We start from the raw sequence: 19,903 nt of genomic DNA on the forward strand, positions 1-19,903 counted from the left end.
TAAGAAGTGTTTCTGTGATGTCAACTGTGGCAACTCTATTCCTTTCATTGCGTGTTGGTTTTAATGACTTTGAGCTGTGGTGAATTATAATCCTATCCCCTTTTTGGGGTTATGCCAGATCAGGCATACTTGATGATCACTCTCTCTTAAGGTTGAGAAAGACAGATCCTTAAGTCACTTGAATGGGTCAGAAGGACTGATCTAACTTTCCCTCAAGGAAAGGAACCAGCTGAGAATATTATCATCTTCAAATAGCCTTTTTAACTAGTTTCAGCCAGATTAACAATCTGGATATTATAAGGATCCAGGAATCTCTCCTCAGTAATGTACCTCCCCGCCAATGAGTGTACGGAGACAGATTCGTGAGTCAGTAATACAGAAGAATATGTAAGAATATAATTTCTAAATTATATAATTTTTTTTAAAGAACCAAACATGCATTTCACAATTGGTGATACAATCAATCACAACATTAATAGTTCTGGGAAAAGAAAGAAAGTATAATCTTGTTTCTAATAGAGAATCCAATTTTTACGTCTATTGTTACAGTAAAATATTTAAGATATCCATCAATTGTTAAAGTAACATTTACCTTAAATTCCCAAGTGGAAGGCTACAGAGTTTAGTGAGATATCTCTGTCCCAGTTGAGGGAAGAACAATTGCCGCCTCACCCCATTGGCTGTACCTTTACCATGAGACATGGTGGAGCGAGTCCAATGAATCTAAAAATCCACTGTGTGGTTCCAAAATTAATACTGTTTCCAAGTTGCATAGGTATTGTTTTTTTACATATGAGTGTGTGTTACCTCTTTTAGGTTCTAGGTTTGTCTGCCTTTATTTTCCTAATAAGGCTGTATAACTGTTAATTTCTAGTTAAGATTCACCTCTTGATTCCTAAGAAAGGCTAGGCTAGTAGCAAGCTGCGAGTTTCTCGTGGCAGTCAATTTTCGATGAGTCATCTAACTGTGTTTCAAGATTATAAATCAGTATTTCGGGTTTGGTCAGTTTTGCCAAAAACTCAGTTGACTGTAGTTTAGGTCTGTCTGCCCAAAACCATCTTATCAACTATTACACTGTGGTAGCTTAGGTGACCGTTTGTAAAAGTATGTTATCAATGTTTTACGAGATGGTGAGTTTGTGACATTAGGGAATGAATCCTCCTCAACAGAAACTGTCTTGATGTTCTAAGATGAGGCAAGCCCTTCAATACAGAGGCCTGTCAGAGGCATGCCCATGAACTGTTTTTAACCTTTTAGGAAGATGAACACTGCTATTAATTTTTCAATCCTTAACAATGTCCCAGATACTGCCCTTACACAGCACCTTCCAAACCCGCGAACTCTACCAACTAGAAGGACAAGGGCAGCAAATACATGGGAACACCACCACCTGCAAGTTCCCTTCCAAGTCACATAGCATCCTGACTTGGAACTATATCGCCGTTCCTTCACTATTGCTGGGTCAAAATCCTGGAACTCCCTTCCTAACAGCACTGTGGGTGTATCTACCCCACATGGACTGCAGCGGTTCAAGAAGGCAGCTCACCACCACCTTCTCAAGGGCAATTAGGGATGGGCAATAAATGCTGGCCTAGCCAGCGATGCTCACATCCCATGAATGAATTAAAAAAAAATTCGTAGGAAAATAACTCTTTTAACCTTATAACCACTCATTATGGCTGGATTCCTTCAGTGTCCACATCTAAACAACTGAGCATGTGCATCTATTTTAAACTTGCTATTCACAGTTTTTCACCGGGGTTGATAGCTTCTCCAATGGTTGGGAAAGTCTGATATAGGCCAGCAAACTGTTTTCCTTCCCACTGGGTGGCATTTTAGCTCCTCAGATATGCTACAGTTTAAAACATGCAGTTACCTCTTACAACAAGTGTGTATGCTGCTGCCTTCTTTAGTGGTATGGACGGTCTGTGACATTTCTGTTTTGTTTGCTTCGTGGCTTGCTGTCAGTAGGGTATTAAAATTTAGACTCTTAGAACTGAGAAATCTGGTTAGATTATATATAGTCAGCTTGAAATAGCTAAAGTTTAATTTTACTGGAAACTGCTTAGGGTTTCATTTCCCTAGAAACAAAGCTAGTTGAATGATATTCTTAGGTAATGATAGTTAGCCCAAATAAGGGGCCATAGTTGGATAAATACAAAAATAGATAACCATACTACGAAGCTGTGTTCTCATTTAACCATGCTTAATTAGGATGCTGTTGGAATGTAAAAGTTAATTGGTATGTAGGAATAGATTAGGAGTTACTTTAGTGAATCATGATGCTTCAACATTTTGATAACAAGGACATGGGGCTGAATGACCATTTATGAATAGCTTGTTAACAGGCCTAATGAACAGCTTTGGGCATAAATACATGGTGATAGCACAGATATGGATATTGAAACTTTTGGGAGTTAGTTTGATGCTGGAGATGGAATGTTACCAGGGAGGATGGATGTGATCAGGGTGAACAACTTGAGATGAGCTAAGGAAAAGTTGATGTAACGGCCTGATTGATCAAGGGCAGACGGTATGTGCAAAAGCTCAAGGAATTAATGGCAGGTGGATGGCATTAAAGATGGGTTTCAACCTATAGTTTAGACAAAGAACTGGATATATTATAGAGTATTTCAAAATAAGGTAAATCCTTATAGGGTGAAAAGACCTTGTCAATAATCCATCCGGGTGTCCACCCCTAAAAAAAGGATATAAAGTAAGAGACTTTGGGAGACCTCAATGCAGTTAGGTGATGGAGAACTTTCAAGGAAGACTCTGGTCCAACTCTCCTGAGCAGTTCAAGAAGTTGAGAAGACTTTGGGCGTCGAGAGAAGAAGTGGAAGAAGAAGAAAGAAAGAACTGTTCGTGCTCACCAGGCGTCCTATCTGACCCAGACCAGTACTCACTACTTGTCACTGTTGTATGTTTTCGCTGTATAACTAGTGTATTATATCCTGTCTTAAACTCTAATTAAACTCAACATACCTACTATATTGTTTACAGTCAATCTGACCTATTAGATAGTGATAACATCAACTATCTTTCAAAGATTGAAATTAGTACAAGACCTTCCTGGTCTTTAGGTCTGAGTACCATTCCACCTTTGGTCCATTTACTCACTGAATCAACAGATAAGCCCATGATGCTTGTGATGCCCTGACACTTTCAGAGACTGGAGCGAGAGCTCATAGTCTCAGAATACACCTAGTAGCTCAAAACTGTTACCAGAAACTGTTTGCTTTGTGGGCATGTTCCCAAAAGCATAACTAGAACTCAAGGCAATGAAAGTTGCTGAAAGGTATGGTAGTTGGGATTCCCCATGAGAGTGAGCTAAGATTTTGAGAGCCAAAATAATCTAAGATATGGTTATAAAAGACCCATAAATCATAACAATGCTTTTCTATTACAGAGTCACTGCATGCTTATACACATTTATGTAAAATGCTACAGAGAAATCCTTCACAGCCAAATGGCAATTAACTCTTTAAATAACTAGTTGAGATTAATTTGATCCAATTTCTACAGAACACTGAAGCTCAGGACCAAAGCATTTTAATATAAATTCTACAAGGTAGCGATGCAGTAATTATGGTATGTAAGCTTTACAAATTTCTCTCATAAATTTCAAAATAAAATACATTAAGACAATTCTTCCTTAGTGTAGAATCAGTAGAACTTGCCATATACGCTTCATGGGCTACCATTATTACAGCAATGATCAAGGTAAACGTTCTTATGGTAAATATTTATAAATTAGGAATTAATTTTGGATAGTAAAGGTCATGAATAATATTTATTTTTAAAATGTCAGATACTTATCAAATGACAAACTAGTCTGATAAATTGCAAAATATTGTGGGGATTTTCATGATGTTTATTTTTAAATACACTGTTTTTCACTTATTCTGTTGTCTGGTCCACATTTCTCGTAGTGCGTGACTACATGAAACATATGCTTTTTTACTAGTTCCAGATGTAAAACTGTGAAGCAATGTTTTAAGCTTTAAAATAAAAAAAGCAGCATTTGTACTACTAGGGTAGAACAGAAATATTGGATCTGGTCTGGCAGCATCTGTGGAGAGAGAAGCAAAGTTAATGTTTCAGGTCAGTGACCTTTCATCAGAACTGTTCTGATGAAAGGTAACAGACCTGAAACGTTAACTTTGCTTCTCTCCCCAGAGATGCTGCCAGATCTGCTGAGTATTTCCAGCACTTTTTGTTTTTATTTCAGATTTCCAGCATCTGCATTATTTTGCTTTTATTATATTGGATCTGGTGCCTGCCCATTCCAGACTGATACTGATAAATGATGTAAAGCTAGGTGTCAGCTGTGGCTCAATGGTTGCATTCTTGCCTCTGAGCCCAAGGTTGTGAGTTTAAGTCCTGTTCTAGAAATGTGAGCATAAAATCTAGATTAGGACTCAAGTGCAGTAAGGGAGTGTTGCACTGTCAGAGGTGCTGTCTTTTGCATGCGACATTAAACTGAGGCTCCGTCTACCCTCTCAGGTGGATGTAAAAGATTCCATGGCACTATTTGAAGAAGAGCTGCGGGGGTTCCCCAACCATTATTTATTCCAGAACCAACGTCACTAAAAAACAATGTTCTAAATCATTATCACATTGTTGTTTGTGGGTGCTTGTTGTGCTGCCATTTTTCTTACATTACAACAGTGATGTCCTTTCAAAAGTAATTCATTGGTGGATAAACACTTTGGAATGTCCTGAGGACATGGGCGGCACTATAGTAATGGAACTCTTTCTCTCTTTAGTGCATAAAATGAAACATTGCATCTGAAATTTTTCCTTGCTTGTTTAATTTATAATCGTCCAGATTGTTCTGTCATTGTTCTGTGAGGCTAACAGTGCTCACCATTATTTATCCACAGAGCAGATAGGCTAGAGTAGATGAATGGTTAAACGCAAAAGTCCACAAGATTCACTGACCGCTTTGCAAAAATGACATCTCACCATTCAAATGCATTGAAAGCGTGAAATTCCTACAAACTTAATTTGTACAGAAATTTACAGCGTGTCCATTAAAATCTAAGTACTCTTTTTATTGTTGTGCTAAGTGTTAATTATCACCAAATAACCTCTCTGGCATTGAAAATTAACTATTACAAGTCTAGAATCTCATTCCTTCAGCTTTTAGTTGTTGCTGGAGATTTAAAGAAACTTCTTTTTATCCATTTTTCTTTCTGTCTCCTCTCTCTCTCTCTTAATCCAATTTTTCTTTCTCTCTATTTTGCTTTCTGTACCTGATTTGACATTGAATTCACTATTCTAACTGGCACTTACTGGTTCAAACGCTGCCGTGCTCAGTTCACAATCCTTCAAACTGATTGGTTAGGGAGAGACCAGTTATTTGTGCTGTTCAGTCAATTTCAAGATGCCCGGTCTCCCTTGCTGCACTGTTAATTAGCTTGCACTTTTATTAATGTGCCATATAAAATATCACGGAGATTAAATGGGCACGGGTAAGTTTAACTAATGGCAGGCAGCATTCATTGACCAGGAATTTTTGTCCAATATCTTTTGAATAAATGGGGCATTTGAATCTCTTTAATTGACATGTATAATGTGTATCTGAGGGATCAAACAAAACGACAGCAGAGAAAGGGTTAGCTTAAATGACGGCAAATTCTTCTCAGGACTGCAACATCTTTCAATTTCCAAGGGAGGTCTCTCTAAAATGTTTTGCATTTAGCCATAGTACATAAACAGTAGCTCCGTGCTACCAAAAAAAACAGTTTCTGAAATGTTGGTGAAGACGGAAGGTGTCAGTTTAATATTTTCTTACGTTTAAGGGCATTAATGTTTAGGCCGGGATTTAACCATATGTGACCAGGAGCCGGCCACGAACTGAAAAGTCGGTGGCAAACCCGCTTCCACCTCGCCTGGGGATCCGACCCGTATTTTGCAGGTTGCCGGGCTTCAACTGTTGTGAGGCGGGAGTTCCACCCGCTTGAGGTAGGAAGTCCCGTCTAATAGAGCTGCCGGCCAATCAGCGGGCCGGCAGCTCTTAGTCCCAATAGCGTAACCAGGGGTGGTGGCCACTGCTGGGGCTACAGCCCAGCATAAAGAAAAGATGCCGGGGAGCTTGGAGCAAAGGTAAATTTGGGTTGCCTTGCCGGGGGTAATCGGTCAGGCCCCGGCGAGGCAAGGGTAGTCGATTAGGGGAAAGTGGGGGGCGTGTTGGGGGTGGTTGAGGTACCGGGGGTGACATCATTGGGCACAGGGTGCCCGATCCTGAGGGCCCGTCCCAGGATGTTCGAGAGCTGCCTGCTTTTGTCAGGTGACTGCCCTTGGGTCTAGGACACCCACTTGCCATGCATAAAATCCACGTGGAGACGGGCGAAGGCCCTTAAATGGCTGTTAAGTGGCCACTTAAGGGCGTTGATTGGCCAGGGGCAGGCAGACCATTTTTTGCCACTGCCGCCCTGCGTAAAGTGGTGACAAAGGCAGGAATGGGTTGGGAAGGCTCCCGGAGCCTCCTGCTCCATTTTTCGCCAACCCCGCCACCATCCCGCTTTTAGGGCTGAATTTTACACCACCCCATAGTATAAAATTCAACCCTCTATGTGATGGAACAGTCTATACTATATTTGTAGATAAGGTCAATTGTTTATTCCCCCAGAAGATGTTATAATTTGTGTCCATTTTGCATTATATTTTATTTTTTTATATATAAATATGTATGAAGTATAAAAATAATTCAGGCAGATTATTCCATATTTGTGACTTTTAGTTTGCTAAGTTTTCTGTGAGTCTGTTTGATTTTTAAAAAAAATCAACTTCAGTGGCAAATGGAAATTGTTTTTAACCATATCCAGCTGTGCCTACCCTGCCTCAGTGCTCTCAGTCTGCCCTGACCAAAGCTATTGTCTTCAGCTCCTACCACAAGCGCAGTTCCCTTGCCACAGATTCCATGCCCTCCCAGTTACTATTCCGTTGAGCCAGACTGTTCACAACCTCAGCATCCTGTTTGATCCAGAGCTGGAGTTCCAAGCCCATATCCTCCTCATCACAAAGTTGCCTACTTCAGCCTTCATATCATCACCCCTATGTCAGCCCATGTGCTTCCAAAACCTCATCTATACCATTAGTACCTCCAGATTTGACTGTTGTTATGACCAAAACGGGAGTAATGCACTGTTAATTCAGTCCCACTACTCCACAGGTCATAGCATTTCAAGTAAAGTTTCCCACCTACTGAAGAATAGCCAAATTAAACACTGTATTTTTCCCCAGAATAAAGCACATTAAACCAGGTTTCTTTAAACAACAACAACAATAACTATTTATTAGAAAAGAAATAATAGGTCTTAATTACTCATGAGATAAATATATATATGAAAAAACCCTTATTTTCTTAACCCTCATGCACGCACACATACATTAAAAAAAAAAGGTTAACTGGGGAAAAATGAATCTTGGTTTACAGCTGCTTCTTAGGAATGGAAGGAATAATAAAAATAATTGAGGTTATCACATTCCGGTAGGATGTTTTTGGTACGGTGAAGTGTTCCAGAGTCAAACAGACAAATGGCACTCAAAGTCTCTCCAGGCGAGGTTGATGAACAGTCTGTGATGGGTAGGCCTTCAAGGCAATTTGTCTGCAGCAGGTGTCACACAGGTCTTTTGGCAGGTGTGCAGCAACTGGTCTGCTTGGGTTTTAAAAACAGCAATCTATCAGTAGAAGCTTTCTTGAGATTTCAAAACACAGGAGGCAACAGGAACCACTCTGGATGCAGGAATTCTTTAGAGACTGGGCAATAGGAATCTGCCACCTTTCAAATGCAGTTCTTTTCAAGAGATGCAAGTCTCCTTTACAGAGAGAGTTAACACTTTCCTGGGACTTCCTCCCTTGCTCCAGGCTGGTCAAAGCAAAGATTTCAAATGCCTGCCCTTTTTCCAATTCATAGGATTTTTAAAGGGTCCACGGTGAAAAAGAACCTTGCTGAACATGGTCACATGTCCAGACACAGCATCTCCCCCTATCACTCAAAAGCTGCTCTGAAGAAAGGTCACCCCCCTGTGGTTTTCTTGAAACTGCTGGCATTCCTGTCCTTGTACAAGTTCAACTTCCTTTCAAAGCATCCATAAAGTTCAACTTTTGTTATGACTTCCTTTCAAAACATTGCAGGAATTCCAACTATTTGCAGGTTTGTGTCCACTGAACAAAATCAATACTTTTAGTCCCCCAGTACTCAAATTTTAAATTCTCATCCTTGCATTTATATCTCTTCATGTCCTCATATTTTCCTAACTTTGTAACTTTCAGTTCGACAGCCCTCCAAGACCCCTGCATTCCTCTTATTCTGGCCTTTTGTGCATTCTGAAAACTCTGCGCTCTGCAATTGGCACCGGTGCCTTCAGCTATCTAGACCCTAAGCTCTGGAATTTCTTCCCTAAAGCTCTTTCTCTCTCCACCTCCCTTTCCTCTTTTAAGACCCTTCTTAAAACTCACCTCTTTGACCAAGTTCTTAGTCACATCTCCTAATATTTTCTTCCTTGGCTTGGTGTACATTTTTGTTTGATTACACTGCTGTAAAGTGTGTTGGAATGTTTTATGTTAAAGGTACTTTATTGTTGTTGACTGTTTAATTGCATATATTTTGACACTTTCAACTACAGCATCAACCCTACAATGTATTATTGGTAACTCAGCATCATCTTTTGTGGTGAACGCTGATGGAAAGAAGGCTTGTAAAACCACTGCCATAAGCTGGGAGTCCACCTGAATCAGTCCTGACAAATCCTACAACGGCCCTAAACCGTCCTTAATGGCCCAATGACTATTATCTTCTCCAATGCCCTTTTGGCTGCTCTGACAGCAGCTTTTCTTATCTTCAGAAAAGATCAAAACCTATCCCTGTTTTCCTGAGAACAATTTCTTTTAAATTCATAAAAATATTTCAGCTTAAGTCCAGAACAATGTTCAAGAAAAACATTTATTATTGATGAGTTACCTGGGAGATTGCGGATTAAATTGTTGAATATTTGGAACTGCTTTGTGTTTATTTCCAAGAGACATGTGAGTGCTTACTTAATAGCTACAGAACCTCTTAAGTGTGACTAAGGTCATTGAACCATTGAGGATTCAATTCTCTTCCTTGTTAAAGTTTTGGCATTGTTATGACCCTGTGGAGATCAAGAAACCAAAAGAAATGAATTTACCCAACAGCCCCAATAAAAAAACCAAATAGACAAGATTTCACTTTTATAACTTTTACTTGAACAATCAAACCAAAATCAACATAAATTAAACATGAATTAACAGACAAATCACAGTCTATATCTCTTACAAATTACACATTAACTATCGGATGCAACAAAGATAGATCTCACGGATTTATTGGGCAATCCACTCAGGATATATGGCACTAGTTACAGCAACAAAGTTCTTCAAAGCTCTGAAGTTCCTCAGGTAGATCTCCAACTCCTTTCTTCCAAGAAGCAGCCACCAATTCTCATCCAACAGCAGTTCCCCTTCAACTCAAACTCCACGGGTACGGTCTTTACCCACAATGGTGCATGTCTCCAGAACCTCCAAAAATATGCTCATGACAGTCTTAATGCTATGGATCCACCAGGATTACCTTTATCCAAGCCTTTCAGTGACAACCCTATGCACTGTATGGCTGAGCCTGGTTCATTAGTTACTTTAAGTAACAGAAACAGCTCCTGGATCCAGCCTTCACGTACTTCAGCATGCTGGCATTCTACTCCTGTGTCGATGAGCTCGGATGGCTCTGTGTCCTTTTTATCTGGTTCTAACAAGTTTCTGTTTCCCGAGGAACCTGAAGTTCTAGTTTCAGTTTTCATTTCAGTTTGAATTTCCCTTTCAGTTAGGGTCTGTTTGGGGAGAAAAAAACAAGCTTTGAAACCAGGGTCTGTCCAGACAACAGCTGGCACATGCTCCCTCACTGGTCCTACATCACAGCGTTAACAACTTACTTTCAATATTGTAGTGTTTATTGAACTCTGCATATTTGTTAATTCATCAGAGACCGTGGTCCAGCCACTTCCTGGAGTCAGTATCTTCGTTTTAACTTCCAAAAAGTGCATCATTGAATTTTAGAAATTAATGCTGTGTCAAGGACATTTTATAGATGCATGTTGTTGTCAGCAAAAACAAAATGCCAACTTTGTAAACCTTGAGCATCGCTGTCTCCTTCCTGACTCCACCTCTTTTCGCATCACTGACAGCACTTGCATGTAATGCCTGTTCATTAGCGAATTTTAAGTACTTTGTTGCGGAGGTAAGTTTGAACAATTTCACAAAATTCTGATTTGAAGTTTTACTTTACTGCTGGGAATTTATTGATATACTGCTCATTGACGGGCAACAAATGCTGTCCTTGCCAGCAATACTCACATCCCATAGAATAGAATCATAAAATCAGAGAAAGTTTAAGGCACAGAGAGAGGCCACTTGGCCCATCGTGTCTGTACCAGCCGAAAAACGATCCACCTATTCTAATCCCACCTTCCAGAATTTGGTCCATAGCCCTGCAGTTTACGGCACTTGAGGTGCACATCCAGACTCCTTTTGAATGAGTTGAAGGTCTCTGCCTCAAATACCCTTTCAGGCAGTGAGTTCCAGACTCCCACCACCCTCTGGGTGAAAAAAACTTTTCCTCATCTCCCCTCTAATTTTTCTACCAATCTCTTTAAATCTATGCCCCCTCGTCACTTACCTCTCTGCTAAGGTGAATAGCCCCTTCACCTCCATTTTATCCAGGCCCCTCAAACTTTTGTACATTTCAATCAGATCTCCCCTCCGCCTTCTCTGTTCCAAGGAGAACAACGCCAGCCTACCCAATCTTTCCTCTTAGCCGCATTTTTCCAGTCCTGGCAACATCCTCATAAATCTCCTCTGTACCCTCTCTAGTGCAATTACATCCTTTCTGTAATGAGGTGACCAGAACTGCCCACAGTACTCAAGTTGTGGCCTAAGCAATGAGTTATACAGTTCCAGCACAATCTCCCTGCTCTTATATTCTACACCTTGGCTAATAAAGGAAAGAATAAAGCAAAACTATATTGTGCTGATCAGTGGTGAATAACTATATTTTGCCACACTTTAGAATATCACCTTAAATTTTTTTTCCTATATAAAATTTCTTAATGAAATCAGGTTGCTTAATACATTGTGAATTATTTAATTGCACAATATTTATTTTTCCAGTGCTTATGAATCTTTTAATTCATGATCTAAATACCAATTTCTCTTCATAGTGCCAGAGGAACCGTGAGTGATTTAAGGTTTAGTGGAGCAATGCAAATATTTTTTGTTCTATTAATACAAATGAATGGTAACACATCAGTTTTTCTCCAGTTTGCTATCTCATACTTGTGCAATGATTCATGATTCACTACTAATGATGCAGGTGCAATAACTTGTAAGACAAAGTTAGCGTTGGGCAAGAAGCAGATATAATATGAACTTTGTTAAAAGATGATTATTCCTAACTGGTATTTAACTTTTCCAAAGAGTAAAGCACCACCCAACAAAGTGGTAAATTGCCCAGATATGTCCTGTCCACAAAAAGGAGGAATAATCCAATCTGGCCAATTACCGCCATCAGTCGACTCTCATCAGCAAAGTGATGGAAAGTATTGTTGACAGGGCTATCACGCGGCACTTACTCACCAATAATCTGCTTACTGATGCTCAGTTTGGGTTGCACCATGACCATTTGGCTCTAGACCTCATTAAAGCCTTGGTCCAAACATGGACAAAGGAGCTGAATTTCAGAGGTGAGGTGTGAGTAACTGCCTTTGGCATCAAGGCAGAATTTGATTAAGACGTCCTAGCAAAATTGAAGTCAATGGGAATCAAGAGGGAAACTCTCCACTGGCTGGAGTCATATCTAGCAAAAAGATGGATGGTTCTGGTTGTTGGATTCCAATCATCTGTATTTCAGGACATCGTTGCAGGTGCTCCTCAGGGCAGTGGCCTAGAGTCAACCATCTTCAGCTGCTTCATCAATGACCTTTCCTCCATCATAAGATCAGAAGTGGGGATGTTTGCTGAAGTGTTCTGTTCCATTCACAATTCTTCATAAACAGAAGCAAATATGCAGCAAGATGTAGCAAACATTCAGGCTTGAGCTGATAAGTGGCATGTAATATTCACACCACACCCGTGCCAGGCAATGACCATCTCCAACAAGAGAGAGTCTGGCCACCTCCCCTTGACAATCAAAGGCATTACCATCACTAAATCCCACACCATCAACATCCTGGGTGTTACCATTAACCAGAAACTTAACTGAGAAAGGATCTAGGAGCTTGCTTGCATCCTGGTAACTTGACAACCTATTCCTGTGCTTTTGGCTCCACAATGGTACAGTTATGATGGACCAAATGGCCTTCTCTGCTGTATCATTCTATGATTCTATATTCTGATTGGATTGCCTTGAGCAATATTTAAGTAAAGCATAGTGTAAAAGTGCATTTTCCTTAGTATGATAGTGCTCGATATAAAATCACTTTCTTCAGACAACAGGTTCCCTTTTTATTTATTTATTTTTTATTTAGAGATACAGCACTGAAACAGGCCCTTCGGCCCACCGAGTCTGTGCCGACCAACAACCACCCATCAAAACTAACCCCATAGTAATCCCATATGCCCTACCACCTACCTACACTAAGGGCAATTTATAACAGCCAATTTACTTATCACCTGCAAGTCTTTGGCAGTGGGAGGAAACCGGAGCACCCGGAGGAAACCCACGCAGACACAGGGAGAACTTGCAAACTCCACACAGACAGTACCCAGAATTGCTTGATTTCTTTAGTACCCAAAAATCTATCCATTTCAGTCTTGAATATTTTCATTGACTAAGCATCCACAGGGGAAAAGAATTCCAAAGATTCACAACCCACTGAGTGAAGAAATTTCTCCTCTTCTCAGACCTATATGACAGATTCCTTATTCTGAGACCGTGACCTCTAGTTATCGATTGCCCAGCTGGGGGCAACAGCCTCTCAGCATCTACACTGTCAAGCCTCGAAAAATTTTACACATTTCAATGAGATTATGTTGTTTGAAACATACATACTTACAACATGCCGATAATTTAGAATTAGAACCACTCCTGCAGAAGAATAAGGATTATTATTGAGTGAGGTGATCTGCAGGTGGGGGTGCTAATCCAAGTCGATAGTGATCAGGAATCACATTTTACTGGCCAAAATTTTTACTGAATGACAATGGATAATGGGTATTTCTCTTAAATTCCATTTTTCTCAGCACCTCCTGTCATCTGGGGCTGTGGCAAGAGGAAATTGAACAAAAAACAAGGTTAAACAAGTTCTGCTCTGATCACCCCATATCACAGCTGTACTGCAGGAGGACCCCTCGGAGGGGTCATGCAGCGAGGCAATATGGGTAGAGCTCAGGAATAGGAAGGGTGCAGTCACGGTGCTGGGGGTTTTCTACAGGCCTCCCAACAGCCAGCGGGAGATAGAGGAGCAGAAATGTAGACAGATTTTGGAAAGATGTAAAAGCAACAGGGTTGTAGTGGTGGGTGATTTTAGCTTCCCCGATATTGATTGGGACTCACTTAATGCTAGGGGCTTGGATGAGGCAGGATTTGTAAGGAGCATCCAGGAGGGCTTCTTGAAACAATATGTAGAGAGTCCAACTGGGGAAGGGGCCGTACTGGACCTGGTATTGGGGAATGAGCCCGGCCAGGTGGTCGAAGTCTCTGTAGGGGAGCATTTCGGGAACAGTGACCATAATTCCGTAAGTTTTAAGGTATTTGAGGATAAGGATAAGAGTAGTCCTCGGGTTAACGTGCTAAATTGGGGGAAGGCTAATTATAACAATATTAGGCAGGAACTGAAGAATTTAGATTGAGGGCGGCTGTTTGAGGGTAAATCAACATCTGACATGTAGGAGTCCTTCGTCAGTTGATTAGAATCCAGGACCAGCATGTTCCTGTGAGGAAGAAGGATAAGTTTGGCAAGTTTCGGGAACCTTGGATAACGAGGGATATTGTGAGCCTAGTCAAAAAGAAAAAGGAAGCATTCATAAGGGCTAGAAGGCTGGGAATGAACGAAGCCCTTGAGGAATATAGAGAAAGTAGGTTGGAACTTAAGCAAGGAGTCAGGAGGGCTAAAAGGGGTCATGAAAAGTCATTGGCAAACAGGATTAAGGAGAATCCCAAAGCTTTTTATATGTATATAAAAAGCAAGAGGGTAGCCAGGGAAAGGGTTGGCCCACTCAAGGACCGAGGAGAGAATCTATGCGTGGAGCCAGAGGAAATGGGCGAGGCACTAAATGAGTACTTTGCATCAGTATTCACCCAAGAGAAGGACTTGGTGGATGATGAGTCTAGGGAAGGGAGTGTAGATAGTCTGGGTCATGTCATTATCAAAAAGGAGGAGGTGTTGGGCGTCTTGAATAACATTAAGGTAGATAAGTCCCCAGGGCCTGATGGGATCTACCCTAGAATACTGAGGGAGGCAAGGGAGGAAATTGCTGGGGCCTTGACAGAAATCTTTGTATCCTCATTGGCTACATGTGAGGTCCCAGAGGACTGGAGAATAGCCAATGTTGTTCCTTTGTTTAAGAAGGGTAGCAAGGATAATCCAGGAAATTATAGGCCGGTGAGCCTTATGACAGTGGAAATTATTGGAGAGGATTCTTCGGGACAGGATTTACTCCCATTTGGAAACAAATGAACTTATTAGCGAGAGACAGCATGGTTTTGTGAAGGGAGGTTATGTCTCACTAACTTGATTGAGTTTTTTGAGGAAGTGACGATGAAGGAAAGGCAGTGGATGTTCTCTACATGGACTTTAGTAAAGCTTTTGACAAGGTCCCTCATGGCAGACTGGTACAAAAGGTGAAATCACATTGGATCAGAGGTGACCTGGTAAGATGCATACAGAACCGGCTCGGTCATAGAAGACCGAGGGTAGCAGTGGAAGGGTGCTTTTCTGAATGGAGGGCTGTGACTAGTGGTGTTCCGCAGGGATCAGTGCTGGGACCTTTGCTCTTTGTTGTATATATAAATGATTTGGAGGAAAATGTAGCTGATCTGATTAGTAAGTTTGCGGACGACACAAAGGTTGGTGGAGTTGCAGATAGTGATGAGGATTGTAAGAGGATACAGCAGGATATAGATCGGTTGAAGACTTGGGCGGAGAAATGGCTGATGGAGGTTAATCCGGACAAATGTGAGGTAATGCATTTTGGAAGGTCTAACACAGGTGGAAAGTATACAATAAATGGCAGAACCCTTAGGAGTATTGACAGGCAGAGAGATCTGGGCGTACAGGTCCACAGGTCACTGAAAGTGGCAACGCAGGTGGATAAGGTAGTCAAGAAGGCATACGGCATGCTTGCTTTCATCAGTTGGGGCATAGGGTATAAAAATTGGCAAGTCATGCTGCAGCTGTACAGAACTTTAGTTAGGTCACACTTGGAATATTGCGTGCAATTCTGGTCGCCAAACTACCAGAAGGATGTGGAGGCTTTGGGGAAGGTACAGAAGAGGTTTATCAGGATGTTGCCAGGTATGGAGGGTATTAACTATGAGGAGAGGTTGGAAAAACTCAGATTGTTTTCACTGGAACGACAGAGGTGGAGGGACGACATGATAGAGGTTTACAAAGTTATGAGTGGCATAGACAGAGTGGATAGTCAGAAGCTTTTTCCCAAGGTGGAAGAGTCAGTTACTAGGGGACATAGGTTTAAGGTGCGAGGGGCAAAGTTTAGAGGGGATGTGCGAGGCAAGTTTTTTACACAAAGGGTGGTGAGTGCCTGGAACTTGCTGCCGGGGGATGTGGTGGTAGCAGGTACGATAGCGACGTTTCAGAGGCATCTTAACAAATACATGAATAGGATGGGAATAGAGGGAGACGGACCCTGGAAGTGCAGAAGGTTTAGTTTAGACAGGCATCAAGATCGGCGCAGGCTTGGAGGGCCGAATGGCCTGTTCCTGTGCTGAACTGTTCTTTGTTCTTTGTTTGTTCTTTGTTCATGGGCTAGAGAAAGAAAGAGTGGTAAAGAACAACAATAAAGTGTGGGATGAGGGAAGAAGATCTTGCCTTGTGATAATGGAAGGCCTCGAGAATGGTTTAATAGTACCATGGGAGTCCATACCATAATGTTAGATATAAAATTGTTCCAGTAATATTCAATCTGTCAACCATTGAAATGCCAAAAGTCTTGTGTAATCACACCTATGAGATACTCTTGAGCAAAATGGGACAACAAATAGTTAAGAACTTTGTGGAAAGGGATGCTGGAAAAGATAGTGATGAATTTTGCATCATATCCGCTGCACCCTGCCCAGGATGAATGGCATTATAAGGTTATCATAAGTGATAATGGTACAGAGCGTGTGAGAAGGAGGTGAGGATTAGGAAAGTGGATAGAAGTAGGATCTACTGCAGGTGTTGCAGTTTGGAATAGGATAGATATGGAATCGATGTGGGAACATGATGAGGATATGAGGGAGCAACTGAAGGGAATTTTGACTGAAATGAATGAGGGAGGTTCCAATCAACTTGAAGAATTGCAGGAGGGGCTAAAATCAACACTAGATATAGTACAGAATTTCCAGAAAGTCCAAGACAAAATTATTGAAATTAATAATCTAAGGATCAATCACTCGCACTATATATGGAAGTTTCCTCTTAAATCAGGTACAAAAGTGCTTGACTGACATTGAAAACAATTGTAACTCCAACTTTGTAAGAGATAGACACCTAGGAAAATGGTTTAATCAGACTGGGCCATGGTGTATGACCAGGAAACATGGGTTGGTTTATTGCATCAAATTGCCCTGCCCAGGTGGGGAGGGTAATGATTATATAAACTCCAAAAGGCCCTTAATGCCTGTTTAGTTTTTTAGTTTAGTTTAGAGATACAGCACTGAAACAGGCCCTTCGGCCCACCGAGTCTGTGCCGACCATCAACCACCCATTTATACTACTCCTACATTAATTCCATATTCCTACCACATCCCCACCTGTCCCTATATTTCCCTACCACCTACCTATACTAGGGGCAATTGCTAATGGCCAATTTACCTATCAACCTGCAAGTCTTTGGCATGCGGGAGGAAACCGGGGCACCCGGAGGAAACCCACGCAGACACAGGGAGAGCTTGCAAACTCCACACAGGCAGTACCCAGAATTGAACCCGGGTCGCTGGAGCTGTGAGGCTGCGGTGCTAACCACTGCGCCACTGTGCCGCCCCCACTGCACCACTGTGCCGCCCACTGTGCGCCCTGTGGTCCTATGACTGCCCAATTATAAAGAACAAATAGGTGGGAAGCATTCAGGCTTGAATCAGTGGGTTTATGGAAGGAAAGGTACACAGAACAATATGAAGATCATCCACACTACCTGATAAAGCAAGGTGCGACCTGAAAGGCCCCTAATCTAGACCATTGTAATCAGAACAAGGGATCTTGGATGTGAAGGTGTTCTAATCTGGAGCCAGGAATACCAGCATGCAGGTTCACCGTTGATAAAGAATCACCCACTTGCACCATCCAAGTATTGATGTGGGTGACAATCACACTCAGACGTTATTTAGGTCAGGAACGATATTATGTTACCATCTCTGCTACCCATTACACCCATGGACTAGACAGCTGTCAGATGAAATGACCAACCTTTTGTTTTAAGCCCTATAAAATGACTCAAGTAGGGAAAGCCCACTTAATTCCCATAAGAACTCATACACTAACCCAAGTACAAGTGAATATTGCCCTACAACAAGGTAGAAGCCGTGATGAAATGTGGACACCCAATTCCACCCCATCTCCTAATTTAAGGTCCATCATTGAAAGAAACCCCAGTTAAGATGCAACAAGGTAATGCTCGAACTGAAAAAACAGTTAACAAATTAGGAGGCCACAAGTGGTGGGAAGTAGGTTATAATGCCTGCCAACATTCCTGGGCAAGAGTGACCTCAGTGGCACCGATAATTACTCAATGCCTGGTCCTGACAGCCCTAATTGCAATGACGTGTTATTTGAGGTGTCTGACAAACTGACTGAACAACCGAACCAGAAACTTAGAACTGTCACAGCTAATAGAAGATTGAAAGTGAGAGGTCGAATGAAGTTTCCCCCTCTCAAGGTGGGGAGTCTGTTAGAAATATGCTTAGAATAAATTATATTTAATAGTCATGAATTTGATAAAGGAATGGGTTAGTGCTGTAAGTTTTGTTTTACTGGAAACTGCTTAAAATTTCATTTCTCTAAAAACAAAGATAGGCGAATGATTGTTCTTAGGTGATGATAGCAATAGCTAGCCCAAAAAGGGGCCATAGTCAGATAAGGCCTCAGCAATAGTGGGAGAGCAACTGGATAGATACTTAAAACATAAGGTAAGTGTTTTTTTTTGGGGGGAAGGGCAAATAGCTACTGTAATTATCATTGGGCAGGGGTGGGAAAGGGGAATTATAAATTTATTTATTTAATTTTGGGAGGTTACTTCTTTAAAAATTTAAATGTGCTGGCAGGGCTGGCTGCATTTTAAAAATGGTGCCAGCGCCTGCGCACAGGCAGCTGATGCCATTGCCGAGGATGGATAGCCCGCCCCCTTCACATGATTGGGGGTGGGGGCAGGCTGCCCCAGCTATTTAAGTGAGCCACTGCAAGGGGGATTGCAGATGCTCTTTGGCGGGTGGGCCACCATTTTTTGAGCTCGCTGCCGAGATCAGCGGTGAGCTCTTAAAGTTCAGCCCATTAACTCTGTTTCTCTCTCCACAGATGCTGCCAGACCTACTGAGTGTTTCCAGCACTTTCTGTTTTTAGACCATACTACAAAGCTGTGTTCGAATTTTCAGTCAACCTTGCTAAATTAAGATGCTTGCTGAAGTTCGAAAATTAATTAGTGTGTTGAAGTAGCATAGAATGATCCAACATTCTGATAAGGAATTAGAATGGTTAGACTGGATAGCTATTATGAACAGTTCATTCATAGACCTTATTAATAGCTTTAGGTGTAGCCAACTGATAACAGGGACAATAGAGCCCCTGAAAGTTAGTTTAAAAGCCAGAGATGAAATATTTCGAAAGAGTTGTGGAACTAATCATGTGGATCAGCATAGGATAAGATGAGAGCGGATGATATAAAGGCCTTGTTGAATAAGGATGGAAGGTACATATTGGTTGCTGTTGATCCTGATTGATTAGATAATTGACATCAACAACAGATTGTGCTTAAATTAAAATGTCAACAAACTGGTGGGCTGAACAACTATCCCATCAAGCTCTCTAAGAATTTTATCCATTTCAATAATATTACCTCTCATTCCTCTAAACTCTAGAGAATATAGGCCCATTCTACTCAATCTCGCCTCATGACAGCCCTCTCATCCCAGGAATCAATCTAAAGAATCTCCATTGTACCCCCTCTAGGGCAAGTATATTCTTCCAGAAGTAAGGAGACCAAATCTGTTCACAGTACTTCAGATGTGGTCTTAGCAAATCCTTATATAATTGCAGCAAGACTTCCTTACTCTTGTAATCCAAGCCACTTGCAATTAAGGCTAACATACCATTTGCCTTCCTAATTGCTTGCTGTACCTGCATGTTAACATTCTGTGATTCATGTACAAGGATTCCAAATCCTCCTGAATGCCAACATTTCCCAGAGTCTCACCATTTAAAAAAATACTCTGGTTTTGCATTCTTTCTACCAAAGTGAATAATTACTCACTTCCCCACATTATACTCCATCTGCCTTCTTCTTGTCCAATCACTTAACCGATCTTTCTCCCTTTGCAGACTCTTTTGGCTGGATTTTCCCCACCCCACGGAGATGGGGTTGGAGGCCGGGAAGCCAGGAAAATAGAGGGGAGCTGCATTGGGATGGCTCCATGACATTCCACCACCGGGGAATTTTCGCAGGGTGGGT

This window comes from Heterodontus francisci, chromosome 27 (assembly GCF_036365525.1).
Source record: "Heterodontus francisci isolate sHetFra1 chromosome 27, sHetFra1.hap1, whole genome shotgun sequence".
Classification (NCBI taxonomy): domain Eukaryota; kingdom Metazoa; phylum Chordata; class Chondrichthyes; order Heterodontiformes; family Heterodontidae; genus Heterodontus; species Heterodontus francisci.